The 25728-nt window shown below is 35.1% G+C and overlaps 1 protein-coding gene across 27 annotated transcripts in view; it reads left to right on the top strand.

Annotated features, from left to right (window-relative positions):
- The window catches only part of ZBTB20 (zinc finger and BTB domain containing 20), a 750813-nt gene that overhangs the window by 193612 nt on the left and 531473 nt on the right, over window positions 1-25728 (top strand). For 19 of the 27 annotated variants that reach the window (XR_005383338.1, XR_005383339.1, XM_038582898.1 and 16 more), the window contains one exon: window positions 12319-12364. The gene's annotated coding sequence lies outside the window, so the exon portion shown is untranslated. Of the gene's footprint in view, window positions 1-8534; window positions 8713-12318; window positions 12365-15381; window positions 15420-25728 lie in introns of those variants that run through there. The other 8 variants (XR_005383340.1, XM_038582879.1, XM_038582878.1 and 5 more) reach the window with 3 other exon arrangements.

Raw genomic sequence — 25728 nt, 5'->3', positions numbered from 1 at the left:
TTGGCAAAAAAAGAACCCTTTGAACAGAGGTTCTTTTATCTATTTGTTTTTTCTACTTTGGTTCTGAGATATGATGAAAAATGTTGGTCTTGAAACATTTGACTGACATTATTTTCCATTTCCAAAACTTTTGAGGATTTGATATATTTGAATTTCATTTTTATTCATATTTGGTGGCACATATTTCTTTATATTTATTACCCACTCTATTGCCCCTTTTCTTCATGTGTTCAGTCCTCTCCCAGAAGCAAGTGACATATTTCTAGCCTGTTTAATATGATTTTTTATCTATACTTCTTGATACTTTTTTTAGAGTCCTCTCTTCCCCCAATTAATAATAAAAGAGTTTTGCTACTGGCATGGAGAAATAAATTTCTAACCAATAACCTACCTGCAAATAAAAATGATAAACTCAGAACAAAAGCAAAATAAACAAAACAAAATACAATATAATGATCTGAAGGTTTTGAAATATGGACAATAGTAGGAAGATTTAGAAGAGAACTGAAACTTGGATTAAGCAACTGGTATGGAGTGGGGGGAGTTTCACATTTTTGTGGCTTTTCCTGAGGGTATCTGCAGTTGTAGTGGCAATGGGGCAACTAAATTCCAAAAGAAAGCCTGCTGCTTAATGACTGGAGGAAACCTGACAAAGAGTACAGATGCCAGAGAGTGAGGGGGGATTCAAGAAAGGAAAGAGATAGATCACTTCTCAGCCTTTTGGCTAAGATCAAGTGAAGAAAGGAAAGATATAGAGATGAGGGACCTCAAGTTCTGTATATAAACTGTGCTTAACACTCTGGCTGACTCTTGAACAACATGTGTATAGAATATACTGAAAGCAACCAACTGAGAACAGAACAGGACCAAGTTTGCAATTTGAGACTAACCAACTTTATGGACTGCTAAAACAAAAGTATGCCAGCAGTCTCTGGCTCTGTATAACAAAATTCAGAGTACCCACCATTAACATTGACAACATCCAAGATAAAACTCCAAATTAGTTCAAATGCAAACAAAACAAAACAAAAACCCCAACAAATTCTATTTCTTAAGAGAAAGGAAATCTGTCATCTGTAAGATGACAATCCTGAAAGGACCCAGATGTTGGAATTATCAGGTAAGAAAATTAAAGGAGTTATTACAATTATGCTCAATGAGGTAAAAGAAAATATTGTTGAAATGAATAAAAGGGTAGGAAATCTCAAAGAGAATTTTACATCTATCTGTCTATCTATCTATCTACCTAGATATAGATATATAGATATATGAACATATAACAAAATGGAAAGTTTAGAATAGAAAAATACATTATCTTAAATAAATTAGAATAAATAAATAAAGAAGAATCTCTGAGGATTGGAAGACATTTAAAAAGATCTACCATATAGGTAATTGAAGAATAATAATGGGACAAAAATATTTTAATATTTTAAGAATAAAGGTCAAAACTCTGTGAAAAACATACATAGATACAAGAAGTTTAGTGAACCCCAAACAATAAATTTTAAGAAAACAATGCCTAGGGGTATTATAATTAAACTGCTGAAATCCAAAATTATATTGCATTCAAAACTCAGATATAGTGTTATAAAGACATAGTGTCCTATTTGAATGTAATTTTTAAAAGATAAGGAAACAGTAGAAGGTAGTATTTTAAGTAATAGGCTTTAGAGTGCTAACACCAAACTCTGCCACTTATTAGCTCTGTGACCTTGAGCCAGTTTCTTATCTCAAAGAGAAGAGCATCACTGAGCATCACTTCCTCCTCCTCCTTCTCCTTCTTCTTTTTAATATTTATGTATTTATTTGAGAGAGAGAGTAAGCACACAGAGGGAAAAGGAGAAACAGACACAGCATGAGCAGGGAGCCCGATGTAGGGCTCAATCCTAGGAACCTGGGATCGTGACCTGAGCTGAAGGCAAATGCTTAACCGTCTATATATGTATATGTATATTTTTTGAAAGATGGGAGGGACAGAAGGCAAGGGAGAATTTTATTTTATTTTATTTTATTTTATTTTATTTTATTTTATTTTATTATTTTATTTTATTTTATTTATTTTATTTTATTATTTTATTATTTTATTTATTTTATTTTATTTTTTATTTTTTATTTTTTTAAGATTTTATTTTTATTTATTCATGATAGACATAGAGGCAGAGACACAGGCAGAGGGAGAAGCAGGCTCTACGCAGGGAGCCTGACGTGGGACTCGATCCTGGGACCCCAGTATCGCACCCTGGGCCAAAGGCAGGGGCCAAACCGCTGAGCCACCCAGGGATCCCCAAGGGAGAATTTTAACCAGGCTCCATGCCCAGGACCCAGCTGGAAGCAGGGCTTGATCGTACAGCCCTGAGATCATGACTGAGCTGAAATCAAGAGTCAGACACTTAATGAACTGAGCCACCCAGGTTCTTGCCAGTTATGTTTTTCAATAAAATTGTCTTTTCATAGAAGTCCTAAAATAGCTTGAATATTTAGCTTCAATAATACATAAAATTGTACATAGTATTCAGTAATTATTTTAAATCTCCAAACAAATTTGTTCTTTTTTCCTTTTTAATGCTATTTATTCATACCTTCTTTTTAATAAAACTTCCCAACAATTTGTTTATTAGTCTTTTCAAAGAACCACATTTTATTAACTGTCTTTAGGTCTGTTTTTTATTTCACTTATTCATGACATTATTTTGTTGTTTTCCTGCCTTTGCATTTTTGGTTTTACTTTATTGTACCTTTTCTAAATTGATATTTTTTACTATTTTTCTTTTTAACATAAAAATCTAAGCTATATATTTTCCTTTGCTTTAGGTGCATCCCTTGAGTTTTCTTATATGTTGTGTCCATTTTCATTAAGTTCTACATATTTTCTATAATTTTCAAGCTTTCATTAGTCTTTGACCTGTTATTTATATGAAGCTTTAAGAAAAAATTCTAATTATTGGAGATAACTGTTTCACTTTCATTATTTAATGACCATCTTTATTATTTAATAATGCTTTCACTTAGAATCTAGTTTCTTAAACATTACTATGCCTACCTTAATTTTTACCATTCTTGTAGTTTCAAACATTCTCTCATATATTAGCTAAGTCTCTCATAAACAGCATGTGATAGGACTTTTTAAAATTCAAACTCCTCCCATTCTCAAATACTTTTTAGACACATGTTAGATCTTTTTATTCTGTCTTTTATTATCCCTTAATCTGTTTTTATGTTTTTCATGTTTTTATTCCAGATAAATTCCTTGGAGTTTATTTTTCAATTCAGTAATTCTTCCTTTAGCTACATCTAATGTGATATAGTTTGATTTCAGATGTTAATTTTAATAAAAATTCAATTCTATGCATGTCTTCCTTTTAAAATCAAATTTGCCTCTTTTGTGTTTTTTTCTCCTTATTTTTGCCTTTTTCTTTTAAAATTTCTTATCATTTGGGAGCAACTGGGTGATTCAGTTGGTTAAGCGTCTGCCTTTGGCTCAGGTTGTGATCCCTGGGTCTGGGATTGAGCCCTGTGTTGGGCTCCCTGCTCAGTGGGAGCCTGCTTCTCCCTACTCGTGCTCTCTGTTGCTGTCTCTGTGTCCCTTTTAAATATAAACAAACTCTTTTTAAAAAGTAAAATTTCTTATTATTTTAAGTGTTTATCCCATTAAAGTCTGAAATTAATATTGCCACTTCAGATCTTCAGACTATGCTCTATCCATTTTCTAACTTAATGTTCATGTTTGACATAAAACACTTATTTTTAAGTATCTGCTAACTTATTTATGGAAAAACCTTTCTTCACGTGTTTGATATTTTTGATATGTGAATACTTATTCTTTTTTTTTTTTCTACGTGACTCCCACATGGCCTGGGTTGTTGAAGGTGTCTTAGCAGAGCAGATTTGATACTTCTAGGTATATTACTTGGTTGCCATTCTCTGTGGTCACAGTGGTTGTAAGCCTGCCTTGTGTCCCTGAGATCCCCTGATTATTACTGAATTGGATAACATGCCTGGGTATTGTGGTAACATTGTAATCATATGCCAAATGCCCTGTCCTTTATATTCCTTTTTCTTCCTATCATCGTGGAATTTTAATTTCTTTCTCATGAGATCAAACATTGAAAAAATTTTCTCATAGATCAAACATTGAAAAAATTGTGCATGTGTTTTTGTATTTTCTCTTTTAAAACACCTCTGTGTTTCAAAAGGAACATTTCTCTGTGACCCTAGTCTGCTATTTTATAGGAAACAGGAGAGCATACTCTTCCCAGAGGGCCTTTCCATGTCTATTTCTTTGGCTTGGATACCTTTTACCTTTTCTCCAAGAATATCTTCCTAACTCATTCCCTCGTTTATTTCAGGTCTTTATCTGAATCTGATCTTTCAATAATGTCATCATCAGTTACCGTATTTAAAATTTCACCCCCAAATACCCCATCTCGTCATTTATTTCCCCCTCCCTAGCTTTATTTTAATTCCTTAGCATGGACCATTGTCTATCATCCTATATATATTTTACTAATATTTCTTATTGTCACTTGCCACAAAAAAATGTAATCTCCATGAGATCAGAAGTTTTCATCTATTTTGTTCATTCCTATGTTCACTACGTAGAAAAATGGTACATAGTAAATACTCAATAAATTTTTATTTAATAAATGAATGAAATATTCAGTGACTGCATATTGAGTGCCTATCCTATATATTGGTGATGCTATAAAATAAAACAAGATAGACACAATTTCAGCCCTCATGCAGATGACAGTCTTAAAGAGAACATAAACTTTAAAAAGCATTGTATCACCAAAGATGGGCAAAGGCTATAATTTCAAATGGACTCTTTTGATGAACTTTTTGATATCAGATTGGCATTCCTTGAGATGGAAGTATGGAGGCATGGTGGTTATTTTTGATATGCAATGCATCCAAGACCTCTTATTTTCTTTATGTAAGAATAGACCAAAGAACACACACACACACACACACAAACACAAAGATAATGATTTAGAAAACAATTTACTGAGGAGCTGATGTAAGTTTGACTAAAGCAGTGAGAAAAATGAAAGCACCTAAGTGTGAAAAAAGAATTTCCAATAAAGTTTCCATGATACCAGGTTTCTTTTTCAGTGTTGGTAACCACTGTCTGATAAGCACAGAATGCAAAGGAAGGGCCTAACTCAACATTCTGCTGCCTTGTAATTGTACCTAAAGAGCAAGTACACATTTGCCTTTTATAACTCTGCAGGTAGTACATACAGGAGGATATGCTGTTACTTTATCATAGTAAATAATAAAGTTCATGGCTGTATTTACACAGGCTGAGTTTCTAGCATGTGAAATCATGCAAAGAATGTTAAATCTCTAATATGTGTTTAATGTACATTTCAGTTGATTTTTCTCCTAACTATACTAGTAGCAATTATTTTATTTATATGTGGAGAAGGCTGTGTCACTTAAGGGAAAAGCTAATAGATTTCTTGGCAATTTTTCTATCATGTTAAAATCTATTTCCATTTCTAACCGTTGTTATATTTTACTACTCTGTCTTATGTTTTTTAGTTATAGTCCTAGCACCTCCTTTATTTCTTCCTTTGAGCTCTTGTTTTCTCTCTATTAAAATGTCTGTGCCTGGGCTTGTAGTCAAATCATCTCTCTATCTTGCTACAGACTGGCTGGCCAATGCGAAAGAACTAATTTGTAGGGAGCCCTTTTTCCTAAATTCCATAAATTATACTACCAGCTGCTTTCACATATATAATCTCATTCAATCGCCATTAAAAACTCTGTGTGTTATAAAAAAAAATCCCCTCATTTTAAATAAGATGAAACTATTAGGGAGATTACATAAGTTCCCCTAGGATACACACTTAGTAAGCTGGAATTCAAACCCCAAACTTCTAATTGGAAGTGTTTGCTGTTCTCATTATAATTCCATTACTTCTCCTAGATATTCCACCTCAGCCTACCTGGAATTGCTTTTGAAATTTTCCTGATTTGCCATTGATTGAATGGGATTTATAATAAAAGCGTTCTTACAGCACTGAGGTTTCCAAGTGGTAGACAGAGTTGGAATGTAGAAAAAACAACGGTAGGGGTAGCTGTTACCTACCTAATTTTATAGTCTCTTTTGATTGAAAGCTGCTGCTCCAAACCTCATATTTATGCATCTGACTAATAGTTATTGAGTGTTTATTGTGTGTCAGGCACTAACCTAGACCCTGGATATAGAGTGCCAAGCAAAATAATGTGGTCTCTATATAGAGTGTACAACCTTGTGGGGGTGAGAAAGAATAAACACATAAACCAATAACCACATGAATAATTCAAACTGTTACAAATGCTACAAAAGAATAAAATAATGGTGAGATCTGTCTGTCATCAATTGGAGGTGGCCTCTCAGAGAGAGTAGAAGAACCACACAATTGGTTGGGGGCTGCAGAGCTCTTTGAGGGAACCCTGACTCAACTTCTATCATACTGTACCAGCTGGCTGTTAATGGGGGATTTAGAGCACTCACCCCTGCCCACCCTGGGGCCAAACCAACCAGTCTTTCTAATCTGTTGTAAACATTTGAGACTAGGATTCTCATCATTTGGTTTTGTAGAAGAAAAGTAGGATGGAAAGTAAAAGAAAAGAGGTTCAGTAGGTTAGTCCTTTAAGGATTGAAAAGTAATTTGTTTAGGAATGTAATTCCTTATTTTTTTTTATGCAATGTGAATTTTCTTAATCATCAGGAATAGATTGTAACACAATTCATTCAACATTTCTTTTTTTTTAATATTTTATGTATTTTTTCATGAGAGACACACACAGAGAAGCAGAGACATAGGCAGAGGGAGAAGCAGGCTCCTTGAAGGGAGGCCGATGTGGGACTCAATCCCTGGACTCCAGGATCACGCCCTGAGCCAAAGGCAGACGCTCAACTACTGAGCCACCCAGGCATCCCCATTCAACATTTATTAACCAATATTTAGGCCGTATCTACCATTTTTCAGATATTGTCCTAAGGACTAGAGATGTAATAGTGAATAAGACAAAACCCCTGTTCACATACCTATGGTCTTATGTGATAGATAATTACAATGCAACGCTATGATTATTATGACAAGATTAAGGACAGAACATCATATTCTAGAGGAGGAAAATATCTAAACTGATACATCAGGGACTTGTACATGCAGGTCAGTAGAATTTTCACATTGCCCAAGAATAAATCCTTTCTGTAATCATAACTTCAAGATGTACTGTAAATGAGGATATAATTCTTAATGTTTACCTAAATTCTAGTTTGGTTCATTTTCTTGATAGCTCTTAAGTTTTGGTATAAGAATTAAAGTTTTAAAATATCATCTATTTAATAAAACTTTCTCTTTAATATACTGTGAAGTGTGGATTACAGAATAGAGTTACTTACAGTATATTATAGATCAGGTTTCTACATGAAAGTTCAAATTAATTTATATGTAAAATCTGATATTAAATTGTTTTAAGAGGTAGCCATTAATACTAGAAAATTCAAACAGCATTTTTTTATGCTTAGTCTTTCATACATGTAGTGGTCTGACAAAGGTGTAGACAGACCAACTGTGCTCTTGGCCTAACGGGTATCTATCGTATGATTTCCTTTTCCTTCCTTATTGCCCTTTATCTATTTCCAGTTCACAGAGTTGATACATAGATAACTGTTGCTTCTCATACTTCCTTTTTCTGATAGGAAGAGAGATTTGTTTAAGTGTGAAGGGCTAAATCTAGCTTTGTAATTTACAAAAACAAGCATAATTAGTTTTTCAAGTCTACTTTTAAAATTATAATTCCTCTTACTCTTCATAGGCTTATTGTTCAGATAAAACCACAGAAATTAAAACACCTCAATTTTTAAAAAAAGGAAATTGTTTAAATAAAATCTTTAAAAAAATGAAATTGTCTTTATTGATGATTAAATTCAGCATTTTATAATAACAATATAATTAATGGTAGAGCACTCAGCTCGGCTCAGTAGAGGGTCCAGAAGTAACACATATGAAATAAAATAAAAATATTTTGGTTTACAAATTGTCTTTTCTCAAAATAGGTCAAACTTGAAATGTAAAGCACTTAAAATGTTCATAAGGATGCTCACTTGGTCACTGGGGAAGTAGTTTATGGTCTAAATGTAGGTTCAGATCTCTTTTGTGGAGCCACTGGCCCCAGCAGACCCTGCTGAGGCCCTTTACAGTGCCTTAAATGAATTAGGTATTCGATTTATTAATGGCCCATGAGGCACCACTGAGTGCCCCCCTCTTCCATCTCTAGCCAGGCCTAACCAGTATGGAGGGAGGATAAACTTTCCTGCACTTCACAGCACAGAATTGGACTTATTCAGTTCCCATTGGGCAATACAGCTGTGCCAGCCTAGGAGTAAAAAGAATTTAACACAAATCCTCTATAGTATATCTCCATCTGGAATGGTGCTGATAGCAACTTCACCCTCATGTGACCCAAACCATTCTAGGGATTATGTCATCTTCATGGGATTCCGAAGACACCATTTAACAATTCTGGCTCTGTGCTGTCCTCCAAATCAAAACAGAAATAAGGACTGTCAGAACATCATTATTCCTTCACTTACATGTTCCAACCCTGGAGAGAAAAATGGATTATAATATTTTTTTACTTCTATATTCGAACCTTGTGTTATATGTGAGCTTGGGTTATTTGCAGGGTCTCTTTAGAAGACATAAAAAGGTGATTCTGCGACTTGTGATTAACTGTTAAGGAGCCCACAACACCTTGGTCTCTTTCCTGTTGAATAATTACGTTTATTTCATCCTTATTTTCAAATTTTTTTTAGATTTATTTATTTATTTATTTATTCAGAGAGAGTGAGAGAGAGGCACAGACACAGGCAGAGGGAGAAGCAGGCTCCATGCAGGGAGCCTGACGTGGGACTCGATCCCGGGTCTCCAGGATCACACCCCGAGCTGCAGGCGGCGCTCAACCGCTGCGCCACCGGGGCTGCCCCTCATCCTTATTTCCAATTCCCTGATTGTAAAGTATAGAAAATAAGCCTTCATTTTTCACTCAGAAAAATGGGCACTATCGCTGTACATGTTACTATGACCCTACTGTCTTCCTCTTCAATAATAGAAATGGTGCTTTAAAAGGCTGGTTAGGGTTGCTTATTGTGGCTATTACTATTGTTGCTGATTCAAGAAACATCCAGCATCTGACTTGGCTCTACAGCGAGCTGTGGGATATAGAGTGATATCTTGAGTAAGCCATCTTTCTATCTTTTTACTGCCTGCTTAGGTTAGCACTTTAACTTAAAGGGACAGATATCCTCTCCTTTTCTCAAACCACCAGAGCAGTACTAATAGCTTCCCTTTAATAATGCTCACTTTATAGCAGGCACTGTGCCAGTTCCTTTAAATGCTTCTAACAGGTAATAGACACAAACGATCCTAGAAAGATGGGTAACGTGATCTTCATTTTACAGACAGGGAAAATGTCACCTGCCCGAGACCCCACGATTGAAGAGAGAGAGCTGGAATTTGATTCCAGGTTTATCTGATGGCAAAAGCCAATCACTTAACCACAGTGCTACCTCGTATAACTGCTGCTGTGCCGAACTCTGTGAGCCACAGATCTGCAGATCGTTGATTGCATGAGTAGCGTCTCTTTCTTCTTGTCACCACTTTGCACAGGCTTACCATACTGACCAAACCTTAAAACCATTGCGTGTCACTTCAGAGGGACAAATCCTGGTTACATTATGGTTACGGGCCAAAAGGGAGCTGAACTGCTATTGAAAGAAGCATCACTTTACCTGCACCACAAAAATGGTCTCACCCACTCCCATCACCACCTTTGGTTGGTGATCCCCTCAGTGTTCTTCTGTCCACTCCTATCTCCTTTCCTTTCCCTGGTAGTGTCATAACAGTGTCTTTGGCAAGGTTAGCAAGTAACCACTTATTTACTTTGGTCGCCAATAAATAACAATAGCCTGTTAGTAATTGTGCATGTTTTATGTAGCTTTAGATAATCTAAGACAGGCTTAGACATCTGGCATCTGAGGTTGGATTAATATGCCTTCATACCTGGTCTCCTTTATATAATTCTCTATTAACAAAAAGTCAATCATAAAAGAAACAAACTCAAATAATTAGAGCATTTTATAAGTGATATACACTCATGTACTCATAACTTTTTCTTGAATGTTACCTAAATATCAGTTTCTGTGCAATAATATGAAAGAATAAGCTTGATATATGGTTTCTTTTTTTAAAATGTACCATATCTGTCACAAATACCTCATACGGTATTGTTTGCATCTCTATGTGAGCTGTATGTACATATTTTTGTTTTATTTTGTTTTGTTTTTTGTTTTTAATACTTTATCTCTTAAAAACAGTTTTGGGTTTCCAGCAAAATTAATAGGAAGGTATATGAGCATATTTTTTGCACTTTTAAATAGTTAGCTCTATGAGGGTAAGGTATGTTCTGTTTTATCTTTTAGCATATCATAATGCCAAATACAACACTTTGCATGTACTAGATGCTCACTAAATATTGTTGACTTAGTGAATAAATTAGTCTATAATAGGTTGAACAGATTTGCAGTCCTAAATTGTTCTTGCCATCATTTCACTCTGCATAATTAAAGAAGTTTAACTAAGATGATTAAAAATGTGTTATTGAATTACTGGTGTAGATTCTAAAGCAGTGGGATGAAAGAGACCCTGGCTGTACCCCTCTGAGGAAGCAGGGAAGATGAGTTTCTCACTGTAGGTATACTTAGTGGATTTTATTGTGACTGAATTAATTTATTTCACTTAGGAAGGTTAGATTTATGATTTCCATATGGCAGTCTATAACTTCTTTCTTTTCTCCCTACCCTGCCAGCTAATATTTTTTCCTATTAGAAAAGTAATGTTTACTGTAGAGCCTAACTATATGGAAAAGTAAAAAGCAAACATTAAAATTATCTGTAATCTAATTATCTAAGATGCAATCATTCTCCATATTTTTGTATGTTCTTTCTGGGTTTTTTCCTCATCTACACAGTTTCATTATGTCCATGCAATTGGTATATTATATGTTTATATAACATTATACTACCACAAGTTATTTTTTGAATTGTTGCAAAATATTCCTTTCTATGATGTGTGCTATGCTTTATTTAATCAATTTTCCATTGTTAGACATTTAGTTTGCTTTTAGTTTATTGCTATCACAATAGTTATTTCCTTTGTAGATTTATGGTTTTCAGTCATACAAAATAGATTTCTAGAACTAAAATTACTGAGTAAAATTTTTGAACTTATTACCTAGAATTTCCTAGAAATTTCCTAGAAAATTTTTAGCAATTCACAGTCCCATCAGAAGTGCATGAAGATGGTGTTTCATTGAATCACCATCAAAATTGATTATTTCCTCGACACACTTTGAAGCAAGTGTGTAGACCTACTAACTTTCATGTTACCTTTATTAACTCTGCTTAGAAGTATATAAACTAAACACTTAAGTTTGCTTTCAGAAAGAATTATGGAATATTTTTAAGGGTCAAAGTAGCCAGAGGCCGCATGTTGGAATACAATTTCCACCTACGTACAAATATGTTTCAGGGCTAATTGTAAACTCTGCAAACTTTGAGCTGGATTTACGTTGCCTTCTGTATTGATACCTACTTCACTGGCAGTTTTCTCAAAGTGTATTGGGCTGAGGCATTATATCTGGTATTCCCTCTGGTAGCTAAGCAATCTCTTTTCTATTTGCTGTTGTAACCTAAAGTTAATGAACATTCAAAGTTTACTTCTTATTTATTTATTTATTTATTTATTTATTTATTTATTTATTTATTTATTTATTTATTTATTTATTTTTGGATGTTTGTGGACAGCTCCACAAAGCACCTTTCTTCCTAACCGGTGTTCCATTCAAACTGAGTGCAGATGAATCTGTGTGGTTTCATTTTAGAGAGTAGCCGTCATGTTTGTTTTAGGAAGGCAATAGTGTTGGAAGAATACCAAAAAAAAAAAAAAAAAATCATTTTTAAGTGTTTGCTTCGTCCTCTGGTGAAAGCATTTTCGTTTTAGGGGCCGTGGTGAGTCTTAGTCCCTTGCTGGTATTTGTTCTTGATAACACTGCTAAGGTCTCTGTGTGTGTTTATTCACACATATGAATTTGGGGTGGTCTGAAATATACTCTGGGGAAAATATAGATATAAAATTATTCACCTCTTTAAGGACTGCTGTCTTTTCTACTTCTCTGCAGAAACTGCCTCAGCACAAATACTGGCTCCAGTTAGAAAATTAATTTTTACTTATATGATACGTTTGTTTTGCATTTCAGAGTACCTGATAAATTGCACGTCCATCTGTGCCCCATAGCTGCACAGGTATGTATATGAACCACCTATAGTTATGTAAATCTATGTATTAACTGACAAGTTACTACAGTTTTGTGTATTAAAATTGCTTACAGATTTCATAATGTGAAAATGTTAATTTTTGAGCACTTACAAATATTGACAGCTTCCAAGAAGAGTGCATTTTATACATACCTTGCATTTCACTCTATTGTAAAAATCAAATAAACATTTCTAAGATCTGATGAAGCAGAATGATTTTAATTACAAAGCATTCATCTGGTGAAGAGATTAGAGAGTGTTTCATGGAACTGTATTATTAAAGCGACTGCTGATACGGGGTCAGAGACTATTGCAGAACCACTCTTTTTGACATTATTGTTTTATTCTCAAACTTTTTTCTTTTTTACCGCTTTTGAGTTTATTTTCTGTGGTGGTTGTTTTAGGTAAGGAGTGGTTGCAGATGTACTGTCTGCTGCACTGTCTCAAGCACTAGAGGAATGGGAAAAAAAATGTTTGCACCTGTTTAAAATCTCAACTGTGCGGTGTTGTGGTTCCTGGGCAACAGGCAGGAATTCTCAAAAGCTTGGTTGCACCTGCTCAATTGTTTCTTGCAGCTGTGTCATATGAGCGAGCGCACAGAGAAGCTTGTTAGCAGTTTGCTCTAGCCGTTACGTATTTTGTGTACTCTGAGTTTGAAAGATTATAATTTGATGTCGACCTTGAACTATTACATTGTTTATTATGAAACTCACTGTTTTCTCCCAATCCTTTGATCTGAGTCTCAAATATATTTTTTTCTAATAGCTGTTGACTGCCCTCGATAATGTGCATGTTAACTCCCCTAAGGGATACCTGGGGAGAGTAGATTTCTCTGGAGTACTGGGTGGATAATCATTTTTGTCCTGGTAGAGATATTTTGTGTTTGGCTCGGTTTCACCATGTTGGCAACCCCACTATGTGAGACTGGATGTACTTATTGATCCATTTAGCTGAACAGATTTGAAAGCATTTGGCTATTAGTGGACACATGGGGCATATTCAGAAAATTTAAGTATATATTGTAAGATCATTTCTTGATTTCTGCATGTGTCTATTGCAGTTGAGTGGAAGTGAGAGAGGGAAAAAAGTAAAACTTACATAATGGTAGTCTTAGAAAAGGGTCTAAAATCCCGATGTAGATTTTAAGGCTGGAACATTAACCTTTACTTTTACCAAATCCTTGTCACCTGGTATTTTTTTTTCCTCTAAGTGTTGATTTCTTAGATGTTAATAGTTCTACCCACTTTCTGAAAAATATCTACATTTTTAGTATAGACAAGCTATTAGAGACCATAGCTTGTACTAATTAGGTCAAGTTCTTTAAATGCAATATGAAAAGTGGCAACTTATATAACAAGTATTTAAATAAATAACTTATTTGGTAGTCCCAAATTCCTGATGTTGAAAACTTATTCAAATAACTTGCATTATTTTCCTTAATAATGCTATCTTAATGAAAAGTTAAGGAGTTGCCATTAATATTTAGTAACACATAATCTTAGAGCTGGTGTATCTTTACTTTTTATTGATCCATTTAAGCTGTTGTTTTTCTCTTAATCACTGTAATATAAATTTAACCTCTTTTGGAGTAGGAAACACAGGTATTGAGCTATGTAGAGGATTATCCACAGCCTTTTAATACAATGCTTCATACGAAGTAGGTGGTCAGTAAATGTTGAATGAATACGTACATGATTAAAATATGTCTGGAGTTGTATTAGAAACAGAGGACTAGGGAGTCTTAGAAATCTGTTACTTGTTATATATTCTGGATGGGTCTTTGGACTTCCTTTAGTTCTCATACTGCTGATTAGACAGAGATGAGACTACTGATAAATTCTGTCCTTAAAATGAGAAATGAATATGTAAGAATTGATCCTCATTATAGTCAAGAATTTACATCACACTATTTGCAATATGCTTTATATTTATTTTTACTGACTATGAGAAAAGTCTTTATAACTATTTTTCACACAATGCTGAGGTATTCAATGACTGAGTTACTTGTCACTTTAGAAATACTTTGCGGCATAGGAATAAACAAATCTTCTGTGTTATATGATCAATGCCATAGGTATTCCTGAGCAATCACTTTCTCTCCATCTCTTCCTCTCCATCTTCCTGTCTGTCTCTCTCTCACCCACCCCTCCTCTTTCTTAATCTCTACCTCACTGTATTCACAAAAATAAAATGTATGTTAACTTTCTTCAGGCCAGATAAGATCAGATTATATTAAAAATCTGTAACTGTTTTTGCTAAACATAAGTAATGGGCCTTGTGTTTACTGTATACATGTTTATAATTATGGTTTCTGCTATTCACTAAATTCTAACTGTAAATAAGTAGAGATAAAGCCAAGTAGGGGTAAAGTCAAAATAGGGTAGTTAAGACCTGCTTTGGATAGGCTCCTCTAGAAATCCATCCTGTGCCACATGTGACAGTCACATGACAAAGGCAGAGGCTGCAGAATGTGCCAGTATCTAGTGAATCAGAACATTTTGTTTAGGCTTCTCAAATTTCGATACCACCAATTATTGTTATTCATAGATACTGTTAGGCTTGGAAGTATCTTTCTTCTGAGAACAGTTTTTCTTTTACCTTGGTTTATACCAGTGAGTAAGAGGCCAGTAAAAAGGGCATTCTTTTTTTTTTCCCCAGAACCTTAGTGTGTTCAAATAAACTATATTCTTTTGTTAGTCTCAATATTTGAAGTTAAAAGATGAGGCAAGAACATCAGTTAGCTAGCGTACTAAACCAGATAACTGTAGCTGCTTCATTGACTTGTACCAGAAATTATAGTATAGAATCCCCAGGAAGGAGAAGTCGCCAAGCCACAGGATGCCTGGGCATAATTGTAGATTTTTCTGTGATTTCAGGATTAAAGATATAAAGGAAGAAAATCAATGTTTATTAAGGATATAGTATGGCTAAATATGCTTCTTTTTACCCTTCCTTCCCTCTCACCCTCCCTTCCTCATTTTCTTTCTTCTTTTTATTCCACACAGTAAATGGATACCTACTATTTGCCAGACATGGTGTTAAGGTAAATGAATAAAGCAAAGTTCTTGTTCTCAGAGAGCACACAGACTGGAACGGGAAACAAAGATATGTCAATAGAGCTTTTTTTGGTTTCACCACTTACTATGAGTATAGACCCAATCAACTTACCTAATTTTTCTGTTCCTTTTTTACTTCTTTGGAAAATTGGAAAAATAATAACATCTACCTCATATACTGTTGTGTCAAGTTAAATATCAGGCAACACATGTAAAATTCTCAGGTGGTTTTCACATAGCAAGTGCTCAATAAATGTTAGCTATCCTAATATTATTTCTATCACTACCACCACTGCTATCACTTAGCTACTGAGGAAAGATCATCTAATTGCCTGAGACCAGAGATCCTCACTTGAACATTGTCACATAATTTCTTAGAGGTTTTATCCGATGCTACCTCTACTTCTTTATAGGTTAAGAGAGATTTTAAATGTCATGGTGTTAGAACTTTATGAAACTTTAATAGTCATCCATCTAACATCTTTATTATATCCATGGTGAGGAAATATGCTCAGAAAAGTTCATGTACTTGTCAATGATATATAGTCTAGTAGGTGAGAGATACAGAATTTGAAACTAGAGCTCTTGATTCTTGGTCTGTGTAAGATACCTCATGTGGAATACCTTCCTTCTAGAGATTTGAGAGTATATCGCTTATCTCCAGGAATTAAATGGACTATGCCAAGTTGCTGGAATTCTAATCATAAAAAAACTATCACTGTACTGAATTTAAAGGACCTTCAGGTATTCTTATAATGGGATTAATTTGATGGAAGTTTATTGAAGTTTGTGTTTGTGAATAATTGATTTCTTCTTAAGGAGAATAAACTGAGTCAGGTTTAGCAAGACATCTATCTATGTGACTTCAGATGTTTTAAAGGAGTCTATGAATTGCAAATACCTTTCAGGATATCTGGACTCTAAATCTCTTGCCTGAGTTTAAATTTAGGGGCTTTGCAGTCCAAATGGCCTGCATTGAAATCCCAGTTCCACACTGCAGTAGCTATGTGACCTGACCAAGGTTGCCTAACCTTACTAAACCTCAATTTTTTGTCTAAAATATGGTGATAAGAGCATCTATCTTTTAAATGAGAGATGAGAGGATTGAAGTTAATTAGATATGCAAAATGCTTTATTTGGTGCACAACATTCATTAGTATTCCCTACAAATTAATTTCCTTCTTTCTCCTTTCGTGTGTGTGTGTGTGTGTGTGTGTGTTTGTTTTTTTAAGATTTTACTTATTTATTTCAGGGAGAGAGAAAGAGAGAGCAGGCTCAAGTGAGGGGAGAGGGAGAGGGTGAGAATCCCAAACAGACTCCCTACTGAACATGGGGCTTAGTCTCACAACCCAATAGATCATGACCTGAGCTGAAGCGAAGAGTAAGTCGCTTAACTAACTGAGGCATCCAGGCACCCCTAGACTTACCATTTCTAACTATACATGCTACATGTCTATAGAAGACTGGGGCTATTTAAAGAGAAACATAAGATGTGGATAATCACATCCACCTCAAAGTCTGTGATTATGAAATGTACCTTTCAATGGAAGGGCTCTTGATACGACTCCCAGACAACTATCACCCCTCTTTTGAAAGTCAGGTACCCTTAAAACCAATCTTTTGCAAACAATGAAGAACCCATCCTCCCCAATTGAACCATGTATTCATACATGCATCCTAGTGAACTAGGTGGTCCTATTGAGAAGGTTGGCACAAAATTAAGCAGCCTCAGATTTAGGGAACATAGTTGGCAATGAGTAAATGGCTGTATAAATCTTTCTTTTTTCTCCTGGGAAGGGAATTAGTGTGGTAACGTGTTCTGATACTCTCCTGTGCAAACTCCCTCAACAGTAGAAAACTGAATTATGAATTTGTGTGTATGATTTTCCCTTAATTATCTTTAACAAAAACTAGATGATCTTAATTATAGTAAACCAGTTTTTTTCCTGCCATCCTGTTTATATTGTAGCAGTATCTGCCTGAACAGCAATCAGAAAAGAAGGGAAAAAGCACAATATGTGGAAGAGACTATTATTCAGCAGAGTTCATAAAGTTGTCTTGCCTAATGTCAAGTGTCTAGCTTTGACCATGATGTGTAAACACTGATGATTAATAAAATCTTTAGTTAGTTGGGTATTAGTTTGCTAGGCTGCATCACAAACTAGGAAACTTAAACAAGAGGAATTTTTGTTCTCACAGTCCAGAAGTTTGAAATCAATGTTTTGGCAGGACCAGTTCCTTCTGAGGGCTGTGGGGAAAGGATCTGTCCCAGGCTTCTTTCTTATACACTTAATAGATGGCCATCTTCTCTCCCTGTCTTTATCATCTCTTCATGCTTATCTGTGTGTCCAAATTTTCCTTTTTTATAAGGATACTCATCATATTGGATTAGAGCCCTCTCTAATTATCTTATTTTAACTTTATTACTTCTGTAAAAACCCTATCTCCAAACAAGGGCACATTTTATGGTACTTTAGTTAGGACTCCAATATATTTTTTTTCTTTTCTTTTGGAGGGGAGGGCTCAATTTAACTCAGAACAGTTGGGTTAACAGTTAACGTTTACTGAGTGACTTTTGTATTACAAATGTTTTATACGTATTATTGATAAGCCTTACAATGATCTATTAGGTGGATATTATTCCTTATTTTGCAGGTGAGAAAATTTAAACTCAGAGAGGATTAGCAATATCTCTAAGATTACACATCTAGTACATGTCAAATTGCTAATATTTGAACCCATAGAATTTCAGGCAGCATTTTTAATGGATGAGCTTCATTGACAACTTGGTCAAAAGCCTCCAAAACATTTGTACTTTAAGCATTCATTTAAGGTTCTTTTTTGGGGGGAGGGGAAGGTGGTCTTCATTAGGGCTTGTGCCAATGAACATTTTATCCATCAAAAAATGGTGTATTGTGCTATTGCTAAATGCCCAGCATTGCCCTACATCTTCACTCCTGAATGTTTTGCTGATTATTGTCTTTGAAGGCTTAGTGTTTTCATTCTCCTGCACCTGATGAAGCTTTTGGACAGGATGGATTCTGAACATAGACTACATGGGTTGATTCTGGCCCCAGTTTGTGTGGATGGCACTGAGAGCCTAGTCATGCCCAGTGTCTGCTACTCAGCACATGTGCCCTCTGTTCTCCTTTCTCTCTTTCTTCTCCCTCATCTTTGTTTTTCATTCTTAACAGGTAGTTTGTGATTTTCTCCCCTTTTTTGCAGTCTCTGCCATCAGTGATAAACATTGAAAGGGATGAGGTGTGAAGAATGACAGAATAGGAAATATCTCTGCTTGTGTTAAAGCCAGTGCCTCTGCAGGTGTTTACTGTAAACTGGCTGCAGCCTTGTTACTTATTCAAACCAAAGAGCAAGGGTTATTGTGTACCTTATTTAAGTTTCCTATCTTACCAGTGGAACAGTTTGTTTCTGACTTTGAAGTTTTAAAGCAGAACTTGCTCATGACCCAATTTCACTAATAATTCTCTTAAGTAACCCTTGTACTCATTTATAAGATATTTTTTTCCACCCACTGTCTGTCTACCCTGGTTTAAAAATTTTATATATGTACTTTTAAAAAATTGATTAGCTGGAGAGCTGCCCATTCCTCTGTGCTGTATAATAAGGGTTTAAAAACTGCACACTGAATTCTGTATAGTGTAATTAAAACTGACCCACATTTGGACCTGAGTACACCAGGACTTAGCCAAACTTGCCATGAGCTGAGTTCTGGTGGCAGATGGGAACTAATGAGGACACACTCCACTCCAGAATTTCCCAGCTGCTTGGCCCCTTTTTGTACAAACAAGGTTTGGAGCGAAGTCCGGATCCCAAGAGCATGTTCTGTAAATGTGCTGTACCCAATGATTTGGGAAATGTTCTCACAAAATCAGGCTGTTTCAAGGTATCCTTAAGACCTCAGCTACTGTCAGATTTTAAACATGAAAATTAGAAGGGGCCTTTTGTGCTGGCTCCAACCAAGTGAATTAATATCACATTCCCTGTCCCCCCGCCCATTTTTTTTTTCCTGTGCCTGGGGATAGAATGATCATTCATATCCAAACCTGGAGATTTGCAGGTGGTTGTCTCAGGACAGACTGGGTCTCCTTGCAACCTATGGATCTCTTCAACTGGTTTGATGTCCTGGGACTATTCAGGCAGATGTAATTGAATCAGTTTGAAGCAGCTGTAGCTGGCATGTGGTCTCTCAGATTGCTAGCACCTGCTTGTTTTTTTGCAACTCACTAGAGTGAGAGAAGTGCCAAAACCAGCATTGGTCTTGGAGCAGATAAAGCACTTCAAACCTATATTCCATTCTCCTTCCAACCTAACCACATCATCATTGGTGCCTGAATTAATAAAGCCCCCTTTCATGATTATGTCTGAGGTATACTTTTCCTTCTCACTCTTCTCAGTATTGGGATCCTGATCCTGACAGTACTGACCATGCGAGTCCAAAAAAATAAGGGAGTATAATGGTGATCAGGTGGCTTTGGGGCTCTCTTATCATTAGACAACTGGGTAGCCTGTGGTTTGCAGAATCATTTAAATGAACGTCCCAAATTCATTTGCTGTTCCAGCACAGTCTTATTGGCACAGAGAATGAGCAGTTAATGTATAACAAACTGTGAGCTGTTATGGAATATGATAAATACATTTGCTTAGCAGGGGGGAATGTAAAATGGAACTATTTCTCTAATGTAACTCTAAACTAATCGACATGGATTTCTTCAACACTTATTATGTGCAGGAAGATGCAGTCTACTAAAAAAAGGATAAAAATTCTAGGACATACTAAAGATATAAAATATATTTTAAAAGACACAGCTTTGGAATCTTTAAAAAAGGTTTAAATTCATTTAAAAATGTGTATTTATCTTCTCTTTATCCCACTGTGTTATTTGGTAGGCATATATTTAACCTTCAAATATTACCAATTTTCTAGTGTTTCATTTGAACCTAGAGATGACAAAGACTATACATTTACTTAATGTTTATGTTACAGTGTTTTTTTTTTTTACATGCTTTTGGCATTGATAATCTTTTGAGAGAAACCAAGAGACAAGATGAGTTTGTGAATAATAGTAATAAGAGTGAATGCCAAAAAAAGTCATTTCACTATCATCAGCAGATACCTACTTTACAAGGCATGCCTAGATGCCATGGACATAAAGAATTATATATGGTCCTTGATTGTAGGAATCTTATGGGATTCCTGAAGAAACATGATATAAATTTAAAAATAAAATAAGGCACTCTCAGTGTTAAATGCATCCCGTAGACCTGAATTTGGTATCAAATGAATGTTGTAAAAGTGAAAATAACGGCACTCCTGTAAAACGACTGCCCTGGACCATATGTCCTGCTCCCCCTCAGTGCCCATGAAGGACATCGCCAACCCATTATGGTTCTCTCTGCCACTAAACTAGAACTTGATCTAAAACTCCTCCTGAAGACAACACTTTAGACAATCATTACCAATTGATGGAAGTTGGATGTAAAATGAAACTCATTTACTATTGCTGAATAAGTCATTAAGTAATAAAGATAGTCCATGGAGAGAGACATCTCAGTGAGCTGCAAGTAAGAAATGGGACTTGAACTAGGCCTTGAAATAACATGAAACATAGGACATAAGACACTTGAAAGGAGAAAGGAGATCATTTTCAGGCTGAGGAGTCGTATCAACAAATGAGCTAAGTATGGAATTGTGTGATTATCAATGATAATGAATAGTCCTCAGTTGTAAATATGTAAGTGCTTATGTAATTTTTAGTTGAACGCTTTTCTTCTTTGCTAGACTACAAATTCCATAAAGTGCGATATTGTTGTTTATTTTAAAATACCTTCTCAGGGAGAACTTCACAGACTTCTCCTATCTGAATCAGGCTGTACTACATTTCTATAGGTTCTTATTTTTTCCCATCACAGTATATAATTCACCTGACGGTTTGGGGAGCACCTTCTTACTGCCAATATTCTATATTTAAAATTGAGGCTGAATCAAAGATGATTTTGTTCTCTATAAATTTATGTAGCAACAACGATTTTTCAAAACCTGATTTTTATTTTTATAAATACTGTGGCACTCTCAACACTAATTTGGGAGATTTTAAGTTTTTAATTTTTTTTAACTTTTTATTTTTGGAGGAGACTTTTATTTTAACTCTAGGATTTAAGAATTTTGTTACATATTCCTCAGGCACTGGGTGGCTCAGTTGGTTAAGCTTCTGCCTTGGCTCAGGTCCTGATCCTGGAGTCCTGGGATCAGTCCTGCATCAGACTCCCCTCAGGGAGCCTGTTTATCCCTCTGCCTATGTCTCTGACTCTCTTTCTGTCCCTCATGAATAAACAAATAAAATCTTAAAAAAAATTCTCTTTCTTTTGAAGTATAATTATCTGATATTAATAATTTATATATCTAAAATAATTGTTTTATATTATCATTTTTTTATATTGATCAATTTTAAACATTGCCTTTTTATGTTTGATTTATTTATTCATTCACTCATTCAGTGGAAATTATTCTAGCTATTGACATAACTGTATTCACTTTCCATCTGATTATATAAATACCTTAATCATCTATATCTTGCTGAGCTATTAAAGTGTTAGGAGACCAATGTCTCTGAAAACAATTTGAATATAAATAGACTCATCTTTGAGTTGTTAAAACCATTTTTTCCCACCTTTAGAATGTTTGGTGACTAGAAGATTGATCAGAAGGTTGGCTTGGCTAACTAAAATGTATTAACTACAGAAACAATTTCATTTACTAATAGTTACTGCACATCTCTCAGGTTAAAAAAAGAAGAGGAAAAAATAATAATTGATCTATACTGTTTCCTATAAGGATAATTCCTTCAGTATTTCCTTCTTTGAACATATAACATTTAGTGATGGATATCTACATGTGCCATCCTTATGATTTTGACCTCTTTAAGGGAGTTTTTAAAAATAATTTCTAATTTTTTAAATATATGCATTTCTGTGTTTTTAGGGAAAAATGTGTGAATAGATCTTTTATCATTCAAAATATATTTTCATTAAAGTATTTGAACTTTTCACACTATTTGCTCTTGTTGGTTTTTGTTAAGAAGATCGAAATAGGGGATCCCTGGGTGGCTCAGCGGTTTAGCACCTGCCTGCGGCCCAGGGCATGATCCTGGAGTCCCAGGATCGAGCCCCACGTTGGGCTCCCTGTATAGAGTCTGCTTATCCCTCTGCCCGTGTCTCTGCCTCTCCCTCTCTCTTTCTCTGTCTCTCATGAATAAATGAATAAAATCTTAAAAAATAAAGATCAAAATAGGATTGCACTATAGGTCATAACTTTTTAAAGATAAAAAATGTAAGTGTGTTAGGGTCTTTTGAATTTTGAGATTTAAGTAAGTAAAGAAACATAATGCAGTATACAGAAAAAAAGAAGTAAACTGGAAATTACCTAAAAATGTTGCTTTAATAGTGTCTTAAATTTATATAGCAAATTGTATAGCTGAGTTCAGTATTACTTTAAAAAATGTTTCATTTTGAGTATTAAGAGACAAACAGAATTCGTAATCATGCTGATATGATGCCTCAAGCAAAGTAATGCATGCTTACTAGTATCTTTACCAGTGTCAGGATAGGATATACTCTAGGCCAAAAGAAAATTTATTTTTCCCTTGTGTATTTGTCACTTGATGTCATAATTTCCATTAATCAAAAATGGGCATATTTACTTTTTGAATCCAATTCTTCAACAACATCAATAATTTTTAATTTGCTTACTGATTTAAGTGATGTTCATTTGGGGCACCTGGGTAGCTCAGTCTTTAGTAGTTAACTCTTGATCTCAGCTCAGGTCTTTATTTTAGGGTTGTGAGTTTAAGCCTGCATTGGGCTCCACACTGGGCATGGAGCCTACTTAAACTGTGTTCGCTTAAGTGATATTAAGAATACCCTCTGCTATTGATCATGTACCATCATAAAATATTTATTAATTGTTTAAGTCTGTATTTCGCTCGGGATTCTAAAAAATATAAATGTCATAATTTTCTTTTTTTAGTATTTATTTAAAATTTTGTATATATTTTTTAAAGACTGATACCTGTTTAAGACCTGTCTTTGACTTTCTTGAAAGCATGGGATTAGAAGAGGTTACATTATTTTGTGATAGCATCTATCTATAGGATTTAAGAGGGAACAATGCGAAACAGAGGGCCAAATCCCTTTTCAAGTTGATTTACTACTACCAGCAAACTTCATTGCAACCTCCCAGTAAGTTTTCTCTTTGATCTTTCCATACTTAAATGTTCCTATCAGTCGGAGACTTTGAGGTCACCATTTACACTTATGGAACTGCTGTGTCAGCTTCAACTTTGTTGCGGTACAGAGATAGCCTATTAATTCCTTAGGAAGGCTGTAACAAATTGCCACAAACTGGTTGGCTTAAATCAAATCTATTTTCTCATAGTACTGGAGGCCAGAAGTCCAAAAGCAAGGTCCAGAATGGCCATACTCCCTTTGAAGGCTGTAGTAAGAATCTTTCTTGCCATAGTTTCTAGTGGCCCCTTGTATCCCTTAGCTTTTGGCAGTATAACCTCACACTCTGCCTCCATCTTTACATGGCCTTTTCCTCTGTCAGTGTCTCTCTGTTTTCTCCTTTTCGTATAAGAACATCAGTCATTGAGTTTAGGATTGACCTTAAATCCAAGATGATTTTGTCTCAAGAACCTTAACTAGTTACATCTGCAAAGGCCTTATTTCCTAATGATATCCATATTTTGAGGAATTAGAAAGGCATGAATTTGTGGGGAACACTATTCAACCTACTATAGAGAGTAACCTTATTTTTCTATAGTAAATATCTACATATCTATGGAAGGCTTACTTACATAGTCACATATTAATACTTTCTTGCTTCTGTCCTTGACAGTTTTTCTGCTCAGTATTGATAGAATACTTGTTGCCTTAACACCTTAGTATTTTTTATGGATTTAATTGAATCACGAGTCATTCTCTTGCATAGTCTTTTAAACTATTGGAAACTTCTCTTTATTATAAATATTAAACTTGGGGGATAGAATAGGTAGTGATTAACAGGGTTACAGTTACTCCACAGATGCAGGGCAAAATTCAAACCTGACTTTGGCTTTTTTATGAAGCCGTGTGTATTAAGATACCAAATATCTTGTGAAGTACATAAAACTTCTAAAAAAGTTTATAAACTAAATCATTAGTTACAGAAAATTTTTTCATAATGGTCTTTAGATTCTGTAGGCCATGTATGCACCTGAAATTTAGTGTTGTAGAATGACAAAGACGTTGTGCTAGATTTTAGCTGTTGAAACCATGAAACTTATCTCTCTGTATTTAGCATAGGCAAGGTCTTTATTAGAGAATTATGAATCTGGGTATCTATAGAAATACACCTCCATTAAGCGATAACTGGAAGTCAGAAGTTCCAGAATCAGACTGAAAAAGCAGGGCTCAGCTCAGAAAGGTCAATTTCAAACTTTATGTAGCCAGTTATTGACTAACAGAATTGAAGCTCAGCTATGACCAAATGAAACACCTCCATTTTTTTTTTTTGTACTTCTCCCAAGTTGATTCTGAGGTTGTTCAAAGTGTTTTTTGTTTCATATAAGGAGTAGACTACTATTACGGTAGGAGTTGACAGAGGGAACCGTTCCTAAAAGAATTGGGATAGAATTGGAAGCATTTTTTTTGTCATTTCCACCTCATGATTACTAGATATTACAGGTGAGTTTTCTTGTGGGGTGGTCAAGGGTGGGCTTTCTGAGGAAATAATACCAGAACTGAATTAATCTAAATTTGATCTTTGTATTCTCACCGGTTGCTCAAGATTGTGCCCCCAAAGTATATATGTATTAGAACAGAGGGACAAGGGGATGCATGCCCTGTCTGTTAGCTATTAACAATGTACAATTAGGAGGTCAGCTTCAGGGACAACCAGTTGATGCTCCTCTTTATCTTGATAGTAAACACAGTAATAATAGGCATTCAGAAATGAACGAAAGATGCTCAACTGTATCTCCCTAAAGTTGAACAAACTTATTATTTGTGAAAGCCAAAATTAATTTGGCCACAGAGAGACTGGATTCATTGCTACTCTTAGCTGTCCTCATCAATTCCGTTGCCACTCTGGTGCAAGGGATTGGTAGAACTACAGGGATTCTTGAATCATCATTTCCCTCTTTGGCAAATAATGTTTTCTAGGAATAATATCACCCCCTTTCCTTTTTCTCCGTGTATCCAGGCTGTAAAAGGAAAATGGAAGGTCAAACTTTAGATTTA

Source organism: Canis lupus, chromosome 33 (genome assembly GCF_011100685.1).
Source record: "Canis lupus familiaris isolate Mischka breed German Shepherd chromosome 33, alternate assembly UU_Cfam_GSD_1.0, whole genome shotgun sequence".
NCBI lineage: Eukaryota > Metazoa > Chordata > Mammalia > Carnivora > Canidae > Canis > Canis lupus.
This window is presented reverse-complemented; position numbering and strand designations above follow the sequence as displayed.